This window comes from Sturnus vulgaris, chromosome 19 (assembly GCF_052056855.1).
Source record: "Sturnus vulgaris isolate bStuVul1 chromosome 19, bStuVul1.hap1, whole genome shotgun sequence".
NCBI classification, from domain to species: Eukaryota; Metazoa; Chordata; class Aves; order Passeriformes; family Sturnidae; genus Sturnus; species Sturnus vulgaris.
In genome coordinates, this window is record NC_142261.1 from 5,701,997 (window position 1) to 5,718,244 (window position 16,248).

Genomic DNA, 16,248 nt, shown 5'->3' on the forward strand with positions numbered 1-16,248 from the left:
AAGATTGTTCACTCCTTCTGAAACGAAGTTTAAAATCTTTATTAGATAGCTAACCACAATGTGTGATCATGTGAGTCTGTCCAGAGATGCAATAGCATCTTGCTCTAGGCTATGCTATTGTTTATTTTGAAAAAAAAAAAAGAAGATACAGCAAATACTCCTGGTACACCTTCAAACTCAGTCTTCTGGGACAGAAGTCAATGAAGGATTTGCTTTGTACTTGACCTCAAAGAAGGACATTTGACTTTTGAGTAACCATACTAGAAAACCAGGTTAAGAGAAGAACTTTAATGAGAACCAGATGCTGTATCTGAACTGAATTTTCATGAGTTCATGAATTATAGAAACCCCAGGGGCAGAGGTGGTATCAAACTTATAATTCAATTTCAGTTGCTATTTCAAAGTCCTATTCCAGCATATAGAGATCCAGAGGGAATCTGAACAACTTTTGTCAGGAATTCTTTTTGTTACATTTGAATACCAAATAATTCACTGATTTGCTTCACACCTCAGATAAAAAACCTCTAGGTCTGATTCTTCCTCAGCTATCACAGCAGGTAGTCTCATATCCAAACACCCTTAATTCTGGGTAGATGTCACGTTTCACCAGTGTACACATGGTTAAAGAATTTGCAGGGCAGCTGAAAACCAGCTTGTCTTTGAAATCATGCTTAGCCTTGCTTGAAACTGCTCCAGCTTTGCTGGATGCTTTAAAAAATGCAGACAACCTACAAAATATTAAATAAAGGCAGGCACTAAACAGCCTTTTCACACCTTTGGTAGAAGATTTAGAAAAACCATTGCGTTCCCATCATTTTAAAGATGCTGTTGGTAACTACAGCAGGTGGAAAAGGCTTTTCCTGCCTGCAAAACTTGTGTTGTGTAATTTTGCTTCACTTAAACAGGAGCGTGTGCACACGGAAACGAGACGTGAAGTTCTGAGCTTATTTATCTTTCCTCTTCTTGGGGAGCTGATACTGAAAGTGGCTGTTTGAAGTCAGCCCTTTTACTCAAAAGCCAGGAAGGTATTGGAAAAAGCAGGACCCTGTCTGGCAGCAGCATTTTGCTGCTGCTCTGCCTCAGGTGCTGCTGGTGGAGAAGCAAAGGCAGCAGAGTGGAGCAGATGGCTCAACGTGCTTCAAGAAACTCATGGGACACACAGTGCTGTGCATCTGCACAAAGCTGCCTCTCAAGCCCAGGTCTGTCTCCTAAATCATTTATTTCTCAGGTCAAGCTTAATAATAACATAGGGAAGGATATGGTTTAGTGATGAAGAGTGGTTTAACAAAGCTAACAGTGTGCCTACAAGCCTTGCTGAGGCTCTTCAGCACAGAGGTGAACATTCTGCTGCTCTGTTAATGGTTATGGGTAGTTAGTCATCAGGCATTCACCAGCTGCCATGAATAAAATCTCTGCAATCTACCAATTTCTAGACATATAAACTGGGCTATGGACAAAAACACTACCTTCTGGACCAGGTGGTAAGAGCACAAGATGCTGCAGTTTACTTTGGTTTTGTTTTGCTGAGAAACTGGCATTCCTTTTGTTTGGTTCGACCCTAATGAAACATCTGCTAGGTTTTAATTAAAATAAAATGGAATGCAGTTTCCTGAACAGGTGGAAGCATGATATACCATGGAGCTGAAATCCCTCCATGTGTTCAGAGACTTTGCAGAGTCCCAACTATCACATCCATAAACCAGCGATGGAGTGTGTCAAGAACATTTTGATTGTGCACACGAGTCTGCTTAAAAAGGCATCTACTTAGTCAGGGAACAGCAGAAAGATAATATTCCAGCAGCCCTACATTACACCCAGGTAATGACTGGTGTAATGGTTTCTTGCTTCTGATGTACTACATGGTGGTATTTTCCAGTTGTGAGAATTTGGACTACTCAAATCACTCACAATAAAACCTTAGACATCAAAGCATCAGCCAGACATCAAAATACATGAAGCACATAATGACTGTGATACTAAAAAAAAAAAAGCAAACCCACCAAAATCTTGATTACTGCTCCCATCCTGTCCCCATCTTTGCTGCAAGAGGTTTTGCACCTCGAGCCAGCTGCCAAACAGAGCAGGGCAGGATCAGCTGCTTCAGTTCATATTTTGTTTGTGCATAGAAGAGAGGAGGTGCTCTTCAATAATCTGCTGCCTCCTGAACTTGGCACGAGGGTAGGAGCTGCCATCTGCATGTGGAAGGAAGGGGAAGGTAATGAGGGGTCAGAGTCATGCTCCACACAATCCTGGCCTGGCATAAGAGGGAAAGGAGGTGATTCTGAAATGTGCCTGCTAAGTGCCCAGTGGAAGAGACAGTCCTGGTGCCATCATTTATGGACAATTTAAGTTTTCAATGACATAAGTGAGCTTAGTGAGCTAGAAAACCCGGCCCTTTGCCAAGGAAGGCTTAATACTGATTGCTTTAAATTAGGTCTGTCCTTTAGTGCTTTTATGCATGTACTGTCAGTGAGCCTCTATGTGTTCATCTATTATTACTTTGGTGGGTACTTTCTTCTAAAACTGTAGTTCCAGAACTAACTAAATAACTAACTAAATATCATACATGAAGTCTGCAAACCTCTCTCATTTCCCTCTGAAGAAACACGTCATGAATTTTTCCTGTTGCAAATAAACTGCTCCAGAGATCCTTAGTGTGCACCAAGTTCATCAGTAGATAAAAGCTATTTAGTGCATGGGGTATTTAGCTTTAATAAACTTTTCAGTCTATCAGGTTGGAACAGTTCAATGTTACAAAATACTCATGCAAGAGTTGCTTTCTATACACAAACATCCACTGGTTTTTGAGATGCAACACATAAAGTCTTTCTGATTATGGCTTTCAAGATATTAAAAGTCTTCTAAGGACTAATGGTTTGTAAAATTTCAGTTCAAGATCAAAGAATAGAGAAAAGCACATAGCATGCTGCATTTAAAGGAGCTCTTCATTTCAAATAACTGCCAGGATTGTAATTGTGTACAATAAAAGGTAACATATGGAGCCAGAAGTTTGACCTGCAAGCCCCCTGCTAGTTCTGCTTGCTCTATGCTTTGTACAGTGGGTTGATTACTGGTTATCACCTGTGAAACAAGGACTTGTCTGACATGCTCAACTCTGTAATTTGTAAAATGCCTCAAGTTTGTGGTTTGATTTAGAAAATGAAACAGTAGTGGCATAAAAACACATAAAACTCGAGCAAAGTTTTGCTTTCCAAGAGATGCTATCCAGGGCACTGCTCCCAGGCAATGGGTCTTGAAGCCTGATGAGGCACAAGCCTGACAGAAGCTGGTAATTAAAACAATTCCAGAACTGTAAAAACGGTCTGGAGATAGCAGAGCATTAAGAAGGAAGGATGACTTTGGTATGAGCCAGGTCCTTACCTAACCCAAACACATGCTGTCCTATCCAAGGGCAAGGAAGTCACCAGACCTAATCAATTATAACAAATACTTGAGCATGTTTAAAAACATCTGTCTGTGATATTCCAGTCCATGAGATAATTCAGAAACAAAGCACATGGAAGGTGGGTTGGTTCTCACCTCCCATATTGAGGGCTATTTCCAAAACTTTTCTTGCAACAACTTCACGTCCCAGATGGAGTTTAGGGATTTTTGAGCTGGGATTTTTGAGCACAAAAAGCAGGCTGCTCTAGCCAAGTGTTTGCATAGTTTAAAGCCATGTTTTCTCTCACTCTCCCTCTGCCATCTACAATTGTAGATCACAACTTCCCTGGCAGCCAGTGATTGATTTTCTACTGGTTCAGATGCACGAAGTAACGCTTGAGATGGAAAATCAGTTTAACAAGTTTGTTGGTTTTTAAAATCAGTTTGTGCTGTCCTAAAATGTGAGTGATGCACATTTTAACATGTCACAGTTTATTTTCGAGTGTGAATCCCATTCCACATCAAACAAGAAAAGTCTCTCAAGGAACCTTACAGACAGTGATGAAGTACAAGTAGAAAGTTGCACACTGTGGTAGGAATATTGTTCCTAGATAAGGATATTTAAAGATCTGGGCCTGTGGGATCCAGGTCCCTCAATGCCCTGAGCCACCTGCCTTTGCTACACTCACCTGTGCTTTGTACAACCTCTGTGTTAAACCTTTGCTACAACACAGACAAAAAGGCAGGAAGATATTTTTGTCCCTTTGTGGTCATTTGCTCTGACAGTTTGTGAAGCCAAATGCTCAAGAACACAAAGAATCAGGTAAAATAATAGTAATGGGGCAAGAAAGGAAAGGCAGGGAAGTCCAGCAAATAATTAGACTTTTTGTGATGTGATAGCTGACTCAGAGTTTTTGTAGAAATTAAAGCAAACACATCTTATATTGCACAGAGACAGACATGGGTCTGATTCATATTAGACAAGAAGTTGGCCAAGGTATACAACAATAGGCAGAAATAGGAGCAAAGATGGAAAAAAAGTTGAATATTGGGTCTGAATTCACTTTTATGGCAGTGGCATGATCCAAGTTCTTCAGGTAAAGCCTATAAAGTAGAATGAAGACCTGAGGCTTTGCAAAGCAGCCTGAAGTTTGGATTTTATTATGTACCATTAAAGTGTATAAACCATTTAATCACAAAGGCACCCACTGTTCTGGTCTGGAAAAAGAAGTAATTGCTACCTCTCATAACACAAGCAGGCAAGCTAATCCTGTGTGGGGTTTCAATCAACAACCACAGATGCTTCAAAGAAAGCCAGAGAAACTCCATAGCAGACAATTATACAACACTCTAGTGGAGATAAAAGTACTTTCTAACACAGTTAATGCCTTTTTTGCCCAGAAGCCTGATAATCTGTATTGCACCAAACCAGTTTGCTATGCAACTGAAGAAGGATTTGGCATTTAAATGTGAAAACATAAGGCAAGTTGTGTCATCAATGCTGCAGATAAAAGGGTTGTGCATTTGCACAGGTTACATCTCTCCAAGCTCTACAGGAGATTACAGGGACAGCAAATCCAACTGGCACCATTCTCTGTGTAAGAAGAGACTTATCTGGAAGACCACTGAGCATGGTTTTCTTGTTTGAGGTTTACAGATAAAACCATATTTGCATCACCAGTTTAAATATTTATATTATTTGTAACACAGGCAAGCAGATGCCTCTGGCTTCTTGGCTATATGAACTTCTCAAGCACCTTCTAAAACAGATTCATTCCTTTGCTTGGATGCTAATGGCAAGCAGCAGGGAACACTGAATTTAACACAACTTTTAGCATCAACAGGATGTGCTTCTGAAGGCACATTGCTTCCATTCTGTGATTTGTTCTCCCAAGTACTTTAGGTTAAAGGTCTTGTCAGGTTAAAAAAGAAAAATACTTCTGGCTCTCTGGTGCTGTGGGGGAAAAAAACCCCAAAACTTTGGACTTTATTTAAATACAAAGTATTTCTCTATGGGCAAGTTCTGGGATTTGTGGGAAGCACAAAAGCCTGGGACTGTTTCACAAGTCAGGGATTAAGTCTACTCAGTAAGACTGGAGTGGTTGAGAATACTCTGTCAGTGAAGATTTGATTCTCTTTTCTCACCAACTTTAATAATGACAGTAAAATGAATCCCCAGTGTGCCTTTTCACTGACCTATAAGGCAAATTTAATAAGCCTTCCTCTTAAATATTATATTGCACAGGGCCTTGAGACATCTTTTCCTGTTTATAACCTGTCTCAGTCTGGGCTAACTCTTTTATACTTTGCCCGTGTTCCTCTTCCAGTCCCATTCTTCTCTTCCCGGAAATGCAAACTTGGAATCTGGAACTCAGGAGCACAAGTAGCTCCTGCCTTCCCCAGTGAGCTCAGCTGTGAGCTTTACTTACACCTCTGCTTGCAGCTGCATAAAAATAAAAAAACTCCAAAATCTCTTAAACACTTGCAATACCCAAGCCTAGCACTTAATTTTACTAAACCAGAACAGATTGCCCTACTTTTTTACATCCTAGTAATTGTCCATTAATAAATCCTACTCCTGCTCAGCCTTATCCTGCAGTTACCCAGCACCAGCAAGATTAAATCTGAAATTGTTCCCAGGAGGGCAATAAGAAGGAAGTGAGCTTTTGCCCTTGGCAGATGTCAGTGATAATGGTGAGTGGTGGGTGCTGACCTACATCCATCTCAGAAACACAGAAAGAAAGCCTTGAATGCCAGCACTTTGATCTGCCTCTCTGCCCCAGCCTGTTCACAGGTATTGCAATATCACAGGTTTGGAACTAGAGGGGTTTTTAGTGCAATTAGGGAAATTGTGCTAAGTAAACAAGCCAGCAGCTCCTGGGCTATCCAGTCACGAACCATTCGTGGCTGTAGAGAGGAGCAAGGGTGAGGGAAGAGGACACACCAGCATTACAACAGGAACAGAAATCCCTTCCCACCGAGCCATGGCTGGAATTGTTCTCAAGCCCTCTCGTGGTGCTCCCTGCCAGCTGCAATCCAGAGGTGTCAGCCACTGCAGAGATGCTCAACGCGAGCTCTGCCTGTGAAACAGAAGCTCAGGGGAGACAGCATTTGGTTGGAGCTAACCCAGAGCCTCTGTGCCCTTCTCACCTGTGGAGTGGGGAGAGCAAAAGTTACAGGAGCAGAACATCCTTGTCCCCATCCTAACCCTGAGCACCCTGCTCTCCAAGGGATGGCAGGGTCCTTTTTTAAAATGATTGTCCAGCATCTATTTAAAAGTTTGCTTTGCTTACAACTCTCTTCTCTTTCCTTGTCTTCCCCTGAACAAACAATTTCTTTCTCTTCATTTGGTTTCACCAGCTTCCAAAACAAAACCTTTAAAAGAGCACCTCGACCTCCACATTTGTGCTGGCTTTTTCAAATCTATTTAGACAAACCGATTCAAGGTTCTGTGAGGACAAATCAATTTTAGTCAACAGACAACTTAATTTTAGACTGAATTTATGAAGAAGACCCGGAATAACCCCAATTTAAAATCAACCATTTTTCCCTGAGATAGTAGAGAGCTTGTATGAAAACGGTTAAATACACACATTCACAAAGTCTCTATCCCATTCTCAGTATGCCACTAGAATTTCCATCTAAATTGCTGAGAGTCCAGAAGAAGAGTTACAAATCAAGGTCCAGCTGGGAAAGTTTAGCTCTTTTTATTTCCAAGCTGGAAGATGGTAATAAAGAGATAACATTTGCTTCAGGGAAAAAGCTGTGGAGCAAGTGTCGCCCATTTGATCAACGTGCTGTCTACTTTGTCTGCCTCTCCTCCTTTAAAAGGCTAATAAAAAATTATTTCTTTAGAGACTGCACACCATGATAAGTGCCACAGAGCTGCAGACCTCTAGTGAATGTGCTTATCAGTCACTTACAAAGGGCATGGAAATGAACAACTCCCGACTTCATCAGCAAATTGGGAAAAATTCAAGCACTGAAGGTGCCAGGAATTGCCACCAGTGGAGCTGAGTGTCTGTCTGAAGGCTCCCAGGGCTAGCACTGCACCAGCTATTCCAGCCAGGCACATACAGTGCAGCAACATTTGGATTAGCTTCTAAATTTAGTTCCCTCCATCTCCAAACAGATTTTGCAGCTCCTGTGTGCTCGTGTGAGTGCACCCAGCAAGAGCAGCTGGTTCCTGGCACGAGGTTTGCCCTTCTTGGGTTGTGCTCTCTGTCTCCAGCTCGCTGCTGCTTTCTGTTCACAACTGCGTTTTCCAGGCCTTTTCTATTGTTTCACCCTGGAGCCTCTACAATCATTGTCTCACATTTATATCCAGAGAGAAGGCAAAGAACCCATGAAAAATTGAAGTGTCTGATGCTCCCAAAGATGATCTTAAATTATGAAGCTTTCCCAGAGCAAGCACTGTATTTGCTGCAGCACTGGAGCTCACGGGACACTTCCCCTAGAAAATATCACACAACATTCATTTAAATTAAAGATCAAGCTGAACTAAATAAGAAAAATGAGCAAAGGTGATCAGTGGGAAAGTGGTACAGAGAGCTGTATTCTGGCCACCACACAAAGGACTCTTGTGCTGAAGGCTGCTGTATTTGCATATTTCTTTTCTCACTAGTGAATGTCACCATTTCTAAGCAGACCACCTTAGCAGCAAGCCCCAGGCACACATTTCCATCTAATGGTTGGAGGAGAGAAGAAAAAAAAATAAAATGAAAGCAGGGAGTGATTGTTTCTCAAAAATGAAACCCCACAAACACAGTCATGCTGCTGTCAGCCCCACAACTGCTCCTTTTGGTGCCTCGTGTCCTCAATCATCCTCTGCACGTCTTCTCTAAAAGACATAACTCTGCTTCACATTTGTGTTTATTTTTCAAGCTCTATTTGCCTTAAATGAGTTCTAGTAAGCTGATCTTGGGATCAAACAATAACTAGGCTAGGACTCATAAAACAGGTTTGTGATTTATTAACCACTGGTCATGCCCCCTCAGCTTCACTGCTGACACATCCCTAGTCCTAGAACTTGGCATTTATTCTGTGGTGTCAATCAGGACACTCCTCAAGGGCTCTGTGAAGAAGAGTGATGTTTTGCATTTCGAGGTGTTGAAGGAGAACAAGTAGAAATGATGGACACAGTCTCTCTTTGTCATCCATCAGCAGAATATTTTGCTAGGACTCCTCTCTGTGCATTTCACCCCATGCGAGTGCTGTGCTCTTCCCTGGACCCCAATAAACCAGAAAACCCAGCAATCAGAAGCCCCAGCCACACACCTCAGCTGCAAAACCAAACCTCCACTTCATTTCAGTCCTAGCCAGTAAACTTGGCTCCTTTTTCAGTGCTAAAACATGACTTTAGGGGCTTAACCTGACATTGCCTGCATTTTACAGGGTCTCCCTGCCTCTCTTTGTATAAAATAAAACTGTCAGTCCTTCAGCTCACAGTTAATTGAAGTGGGTTAGGCCGTGCAGGGTTCTGCTGAGGCAGAGTCAGCTGTGCTTTAACCACTGCAGGGAGCAGGGCAAGGCTGGGAGAGGATGTTTTATGGGGCACTGCTAATGGATCCACAGTGACCTTGCTGAGCCCAGGACTTCCACAGCTGCTTGTGGGATTGCTGGAACCCTGGGGTAGCTGTTACTGCTCCCAGCACTGCCTCAGAACTCATTTTACTAAAATAGAAAACTGTCCACAAGCCATCACATTCTTCTTTGGGGAAGATGCAGGGCTTTGGATATTTTATATTTTTTTTAAGTATCAGGAGAGCATAGTGCATCAATGGACAAGAATTCCTGCCTGCAAAGGCTCTGTAAGGAAACAATGGCACTTTAAAGATGTGCCTGTATAAATGTTCCACGGATTAACTCTTTTTGTTGATCTTTTCTAACCAGCTCTCTGCAAATGACCTACAACTGCTCTAAAGCAGCATGTCTGAAAGTGCTGTGTTATTACAGGAGCTTGATTAGGGCTTATTGAAACTAATGGAAAAGTTGTCCCTGACAGCTTCTTTTTGCTAGGTCAGTTTCAAATATTTTCACAATAAACCTGCCCATTTACATAGCCTAGTGTCTAATTGTGGAAGATTGCTTTCGGGGCAAGCAATAATCAGCCAACCTCAATATTTCACAAAATCTGGTGAGTAAAACTGGTAGTTAATGCCTTTACAAAGAGCCCCCAGTGCCATTCAGTTCTTACAATGGGGAAATTGGTGCTTTCTTGGCAATGAAAAGCAGAAGAGAAAAAGACCTTATAAGACTACAATCAAAAATACAAAAAACACCCTTGACAGGAGTTGCAAACCAGACAGTTTTTCAGGCAATGAATATAAGCACCAGTTCAGAATGCAAGGAGCTGCAGAAAAATCAATGCAAGGGTTGAACACTTCTCTTGACACTTTCCCTTTTCTGAATGGCTCTCATAAATTAGTTTTTTAGCTTCTCAGAGTGCTTTGCTTCATAAAAGATTTAGCACTATCTGGATCCAGCATTCTAGTCACTCCCCGAAAGATAATGTACTTGCTCATCCCCCAAAAAATTATATAGAAAGCAAATTAAAAAACGCAAGATATATCAAATCAAGGAGACCCAGTCTCAAATATTAATGCCTCATGTCATGAAGGTACAAAATTATAAAAACACTCCTTATAGGCAATTGAAAAAGCAGCAGCTTGGCAAGCATCAAGAAAACTGAGGCCCTGGTTTATAGGTCTGCTTGAAGAGGTTCAGTAGAAGAATGAGGATCCTATTCCATGGAGTACATAAATGGGTGCATAAATCCCAGTTTCTAACTGGATGCTGCCCTTGTTTATGTGTTTTGCATCACAAGGATGTCAGGAAGATGAAAAATAATTTTCAGGTAGGGGGTCCATGTTATAGAACATGAATCTGGATTAGAACAAAAGTTTCATGTTTAAAGCAAATTCATTAGTGGGGAGCCTCAGAAATGTCACATTTTCAGTTTGACTTATTTTGTCTAATTACTAGTGTGACCTAGGCACAGATTTTTCTTCTGTCACCCTTTCAGTGGACAAATGAATTCTGTTCATTTAAATCTAAATCAAAACTGTCCAGACAGGCCACAGTGTCTCAAAGGCTTGAAGAGAGAGGCAGAAGTCACTATTGCTTAGCAACATGTTCCAATTGGTAATTATGATCAACTTTTAAAATAAAAGTGGAAATACCCCATTTAAAATGTATTTGGATTTCTTCTTCAGCTCTTTGGCCTTTCAACTTCACTTGAAGTGAATAAAATCCATCCAAAACCCAGGAAAAATGACAAAGTTTTGGTACCCACTCTTGGGAGATCATAATAGTGGGACACCTCTGGGCAGTGAAAGTGGCCTTGGCTCCCTTTTTTGTAGTCACCAGCAATTTGTAAAACTCATCAGGATCTGCAAGCAACACATTTGCTGAGTTAGGCTCCCTAAAATACCTTTTGCCTGCTGGAGTCCTTCCAGGAAAGTGCCAGTACAAGTCTGCCAGTCAGTGCCACACCACCACTGACCTCAAACCAATTTCACTTCTTCCCCCCTCAGTCTACAATGCTGGATGAACACAGCAAGGGATTCTGCCTTGTGCAATATGATGCAAATAAACAACTTCATTTTACCCAGGGCTGAGCTGCCCGTGCTCCCCCCTTCTCCTATTTGCTCTTTTTCATGGCTGAAGTTTTTTCATCTTGCCATGGATAAGTCTCCTCTGCTTTTACAAGCACCTTTCATTTTAAAAGACTTCGGTTTTACTCTTCTCCTTCAGCATCCTTACAGGGTACTTTAAAAAAAACCCCACCAACAACAAAACCATAGTGCAGAGTGCCAGTCAATAGTGAAATTATGAGAAGTGTAATCTACTCTTCCCACCCTAATGAGCTGATGAGTAAATAACTGCCAGGCCATTGCTCTGAGCTATTGATCAGGGCTTCCCACAGAGCTGATGCTCTGCAGAGGTACCTGCTGCTAACCAGCAGGGATCGATACAGGAAACTTCTGAAAACAATAATGAAAGGTCTCAGGCTCTTTGCACGCACTCTCTCGTGTGCTGGGGCAGCAGATCTTGACTGCAGGATCAATTTTCACTGTAAGATCACACCTCCCACTCTGCTTCCTGCCTTTCACCTTGGAGAGGTTAAACGTGCTCTGGAAATGTGCAGTACGTGGGCACAGAGGCTGAGCAGGGAGAAGTTTATGGCACAGAGTAAAGCTGAGGTAACTTCACCTGCAGCGAGGGCTCCAGAGGAAATTTCCTCAGAGATTCCAGCCCTGTCTTCTCTCCCCTACCCAGCACATCACACACTGCCTTCCTACTCTGCCAAGAGCCAAGAACTCAAATTCCTTTACTTCCAAAGGCTTTGGAGGGGCTCCTCTGAATATCATCCTGTGCCCCTCCTCCTCCATTTTCCACACTCCCTTCCTTTACTACCACATTTCTTAAATTTTGCTGCATGTTTCCTTTTTTTTTTTTTTTTTTTACCTTTCTTTTCAGGTGTCAGTTGAAAGGTTTTCTCCCCTTCTAGACTTCAAAGTATAAAATAATCTGTCCTCTAACCCTATTATTCACTTGGATGGTCCAATTTTCTTAAGATTTATCAGAGCTTTTTCTTTTGTCCTCACCTTTTCTCTTTGAAGCCAGTTACAGATGTCAGACTTAAATGTTAATTTTGAAGTTTCCTTTTTACCCTTTAACGAAACTACATTTAATTTGAACTCTTATAATATTTATTCAAGTCCACGTGCAAACACTAAAATGAGAAGGTAACATTTACTTTTTTAATGTAAAAAAGTTCAATTTACACAGCTCCTGTTTTAAAGCATTAGAAGGTCTGAACAATTGCAAAGACTTTATTTCATTTGGTCATTTGAAAAATATTCTAATCCTGGAAAGTTTTTATAACCTGTAAAAATAATAACGATATTCAAGTTTCTCACGATTAATTAAAAAACATCTTTAACTTAAACTTCAAGTGGGAGAAGCAGCTCCAGATAAAAAACTAGTGACTACATGTCTAAGTCAACAACACATGGAAGCCCTGCTCTCTGTCTGTAAACAGAAACCATAAGCTTTGTCCTTTATTTATGTATTGTGTCTCAATGACAGAAACCCTGAAATAAACACAGTCTTCTTTCTATTATCAATCTGTATAATAGCATTGTATAGCAATCTATATAATACATAATAACTGACCACAAATAAAAAAGAGTTTTCCTATCAGTATTTGTATTTGTAAATACTCTTGGATAGTATTTTTCAAATGGGAAAATTCAATAAAACATTTTTGTCTTGCCAAACAAACAATATGGTATTTTGGTAGCATGGAAAATCTTCCTTGCATAGAGAGCCCTGATGCACAGCAGGTTTTCAAAAGATTAAGCACTGAGTTTTCAAAATCAGCACAAGTTCCCACCTTATCATCTTTTTCTGTGACAGAAAAGAGTTTCAGATCGTCAGAGTTTTCTGCAGAACCGAAGTTGCATTTGGTGATTTATTGTAAGAATTCTTCAAGGCATGCACTGCTTCACCATTAGTGCTTCCTCACATATCCCAGAAGGACACAGTTATTTTAAGCAATGCCAGCCTTTTCCTGCTCAAACTCAATAACTAAATCCAAAAAGGGAAAGTGGATTGGACAAGACATTGTATCCCTTCCTTTTACAGCGCCCCAAATCATTTTATCTCAGGAAGATACCTGCAGCAGATGGGTACCTGTCTCCATTAAAATGCAGCAGAGGAAAGTTTAAGAATGATCAAGGGGACACATTGGAGTCTTCATGTTAAATAAACAAGAGAATTTGATGTATAACTAAGAAAAGAGAGAGTGAGAAGAAAGCTTAGACAAGAGATCACAGAGGATAACTTATCAAACAGAAGACCTTGAAGCAAAGCATATTTTGTTCATTTCAATAAAGAGCAGAAGATTACACACAAGAAGGTGGAAGAAGATTATTACTTTCTCCTCTGACAGATTCATGCTTGTATCTTTTTTAAAATTTATTTTTATATAGCTGTACTATAATCAATTGCCTCTTTAGTTCTCCACTCCCAGGCTGTAGATCTAAAGTCCCAAAAGCTGGAGTGCAGTTGAAGTTACTCAGTCAGGAGATACTGACAGCTATGACATTAAGGAAAAAAAAAAAAGAAAATAAAAAACCTGGAAACTACAAAGTCTTTAAAATGAACAATAGACAACAGAGCAGAATGCACTGAAAGCTATTGCATACAGCAGTATCTAGACTGTTAAACTTGATATAAATAACTTGCAAAAAGTAAAAAGAAAAAGTATTTATTCTTAAGAAACAATTTATTGCAATCTGGACTCCCAACCTCATTTGGGCCATAGGTAAAAAGGCATAAAATACTGTGGTATAGATCCTAGTAACATTCAGCATTGGTTATAAGGGCTCATTTCTAAGGTTTTGCTTCATGGACCAAGTGGAAAGATCTAATAATGCAGAGTGTGATCTCTGCATTTACTAACTGAGGAAAAACACACCCCCAGTTCAGTGAAAACAAAGGTGATAGAGGATGGGAGAGACCATGAAAAATGCCAGCCTCTCCTCTGATATATCAAACAGTATAAACAGAAAAAGTAAAAGGCAGTTAGTGACCAACCTGGACCTTGCTCAACATCAGAACCTCCCCAGGTTTCTCCTCACTTTCCTTTGTGAGGGTCACCTTCCTCACAAAGCAAATCTCAGAGTCCCTGTGGAAGTGACAATCAATAATTCCAGGACAAAAGATGGAAGATGTAAAGTTCTCTCCCCATCACCTTGGGAAATGGTGCTAATAGACAAAGAAGAGCTGTGATAAGTCTGAAATCACAAAAGGATAATCTCCCTGTCAAACAGAATGCCAGCAGACATCAGAATACTAATCAAGGAAAAGCTTTTCTGGTGCTCCTGGATGTGGCTGGCATTACACTGTTGATGATGTCTGGAGTACAATGGTTTTACTGCCATAAATCTGGAGGTGCCATGTGTTTTCATGCACTTAGGATCCAGCACAGGTTGGATTTTGCCTGAGAGCTCATGCATAGCATCATAAATGCATTTCCAAAAATTGGATATGCAGGATAAAACAAAAAAGACCCCTCTGTATTTGAGGCTTGGGTTGCCATATGCCAATCCTACAGCTAGTGGTGGTAGCCAACACTAATCAGAGCTACAAGATGGCAGGTTAGGAAAAAACAAAAAGAAAACCTACACTATGCAGGCACTTCATCTGACAGCATGTAATTAGACTGAGAAATTCATTGGCCACTGGATGCTCATTAAGGCTGAAACCATCCATCAAAGCTGAAGAGGGAGTGGGTGTCAGACAGTTCTGCAATGAGGGCAGGTGACCCCAAACCTTCGAGGTCCACTAAATCTCCACTTCCTTAAGCTTTTATTTTATTTTTGACCAGACATTAGGACAAAAGCTTTAAGGCAGGGGAGAGGCAGCACAGGCTATTCCTCCTCCTAGTTTTATTCTGGAGTCCCATGTTGCAGATCAGGATATGAGTCCAGTAGGTTACCAGCAGGATGTAGTAACTAGATGGAGTCACAAATTGGCCACTGCCACATCCACAAACAACTCCAGAGATTCCTGTTGACACACTGTGCCATTGTGCCTGGCATGCACTGGCTGCTGCTGCAACAGGCACAGGAACAGCCCAGATCCTGCATTCCCTGTGTGACAGGCAGGCATTTTAACACACTTGCTGCTTTCCCATACACAGCAAGAGCTCCCAATATCTTTTGCAGCCTCCATGAACCCGTTCAGGTGGTGCAAGTTCAGCCTGTGCTAAACCAAAGCTGGGAATCAAGAGAATGAGGTCTCTTCCTTCCTTTCCCCCAGGCACTCTTGTAGGCTCCTTTCCAGCTGGAGGGATCACAGGAGAGGAAAGGTTGGTGGGCTTCTTTCTTGCAGAACTGGCTGCAGTCCACACCCAGGCATCTGTTAGAGAGCTCACTAATGCTCTTTCATGGCAGATTTGGCCAGTAAACCTGGTAACAGCTGCACGAGCTGTGCCTGTGATCCATACAATTAATTTGCAAGCCTGTCATTGTTCATCACTAGATGACAGCAATGCACTTCTGTGCATGCCTTGAACTGTTACTGGGGGCACGACTCCAAGCAGCCTCCTGTGGCTCTGTGACTTGGTTCCCTGCAGCAATCACAGCTCCACCAGGAAATGGTGTGAAGAGGATGCACTCGGGGAGATAACTGCATGGATGAGGTGCCACAGTCCCAAAGGAAGGGGAAGCATCAGTTCAGGAGAATACAGATTAAAATAAACAGTGGTGGAGCTCGGGATTTATCCCAAAGAAGGGGCTGAAATATTGAATCTCCTCCTTTCATCACCACAGGGACAGAGGAACGTGTCATGCACGACTTTGCCACATCCACCAGAGCTGCTGCAATACAGGGCAGAGACGTGGAAAGAGAAGCTTCAAACCATGTGATTCCATATAACTCTCCCTGCCAGGGATGCTCGTGCTGGCTGCAGAAAAGAGGCACCACAGGAGGAGTGAAACCATGGAGATGAGTATGGAGGAAGTAGGGAAAAAAGCATAAAACCCCAAACAAATCAAAGAGAGTGGATGCATGACCAATTCACAACCAAACACTGCTTCAACTGAAGCAAGTATCATTTAATCCTCCAATCTCCATAGGAAGGCAGCCTATAAATTTAGTTGCATACATATATATGTACACCCACATTCACATAAATCCTCGTGTGAGAACAAGGAGCATGAATATCTGCAGCTTTAGTAATTCCATGCCCTTCTGGCAAGAGAAGAATAATTTCTTGTTTTTTATGTCTATGACAAGCCACATTTACAGATCTTTTTTTCATACTCCCCCTTTTCCCCTCTCACCTGAAAT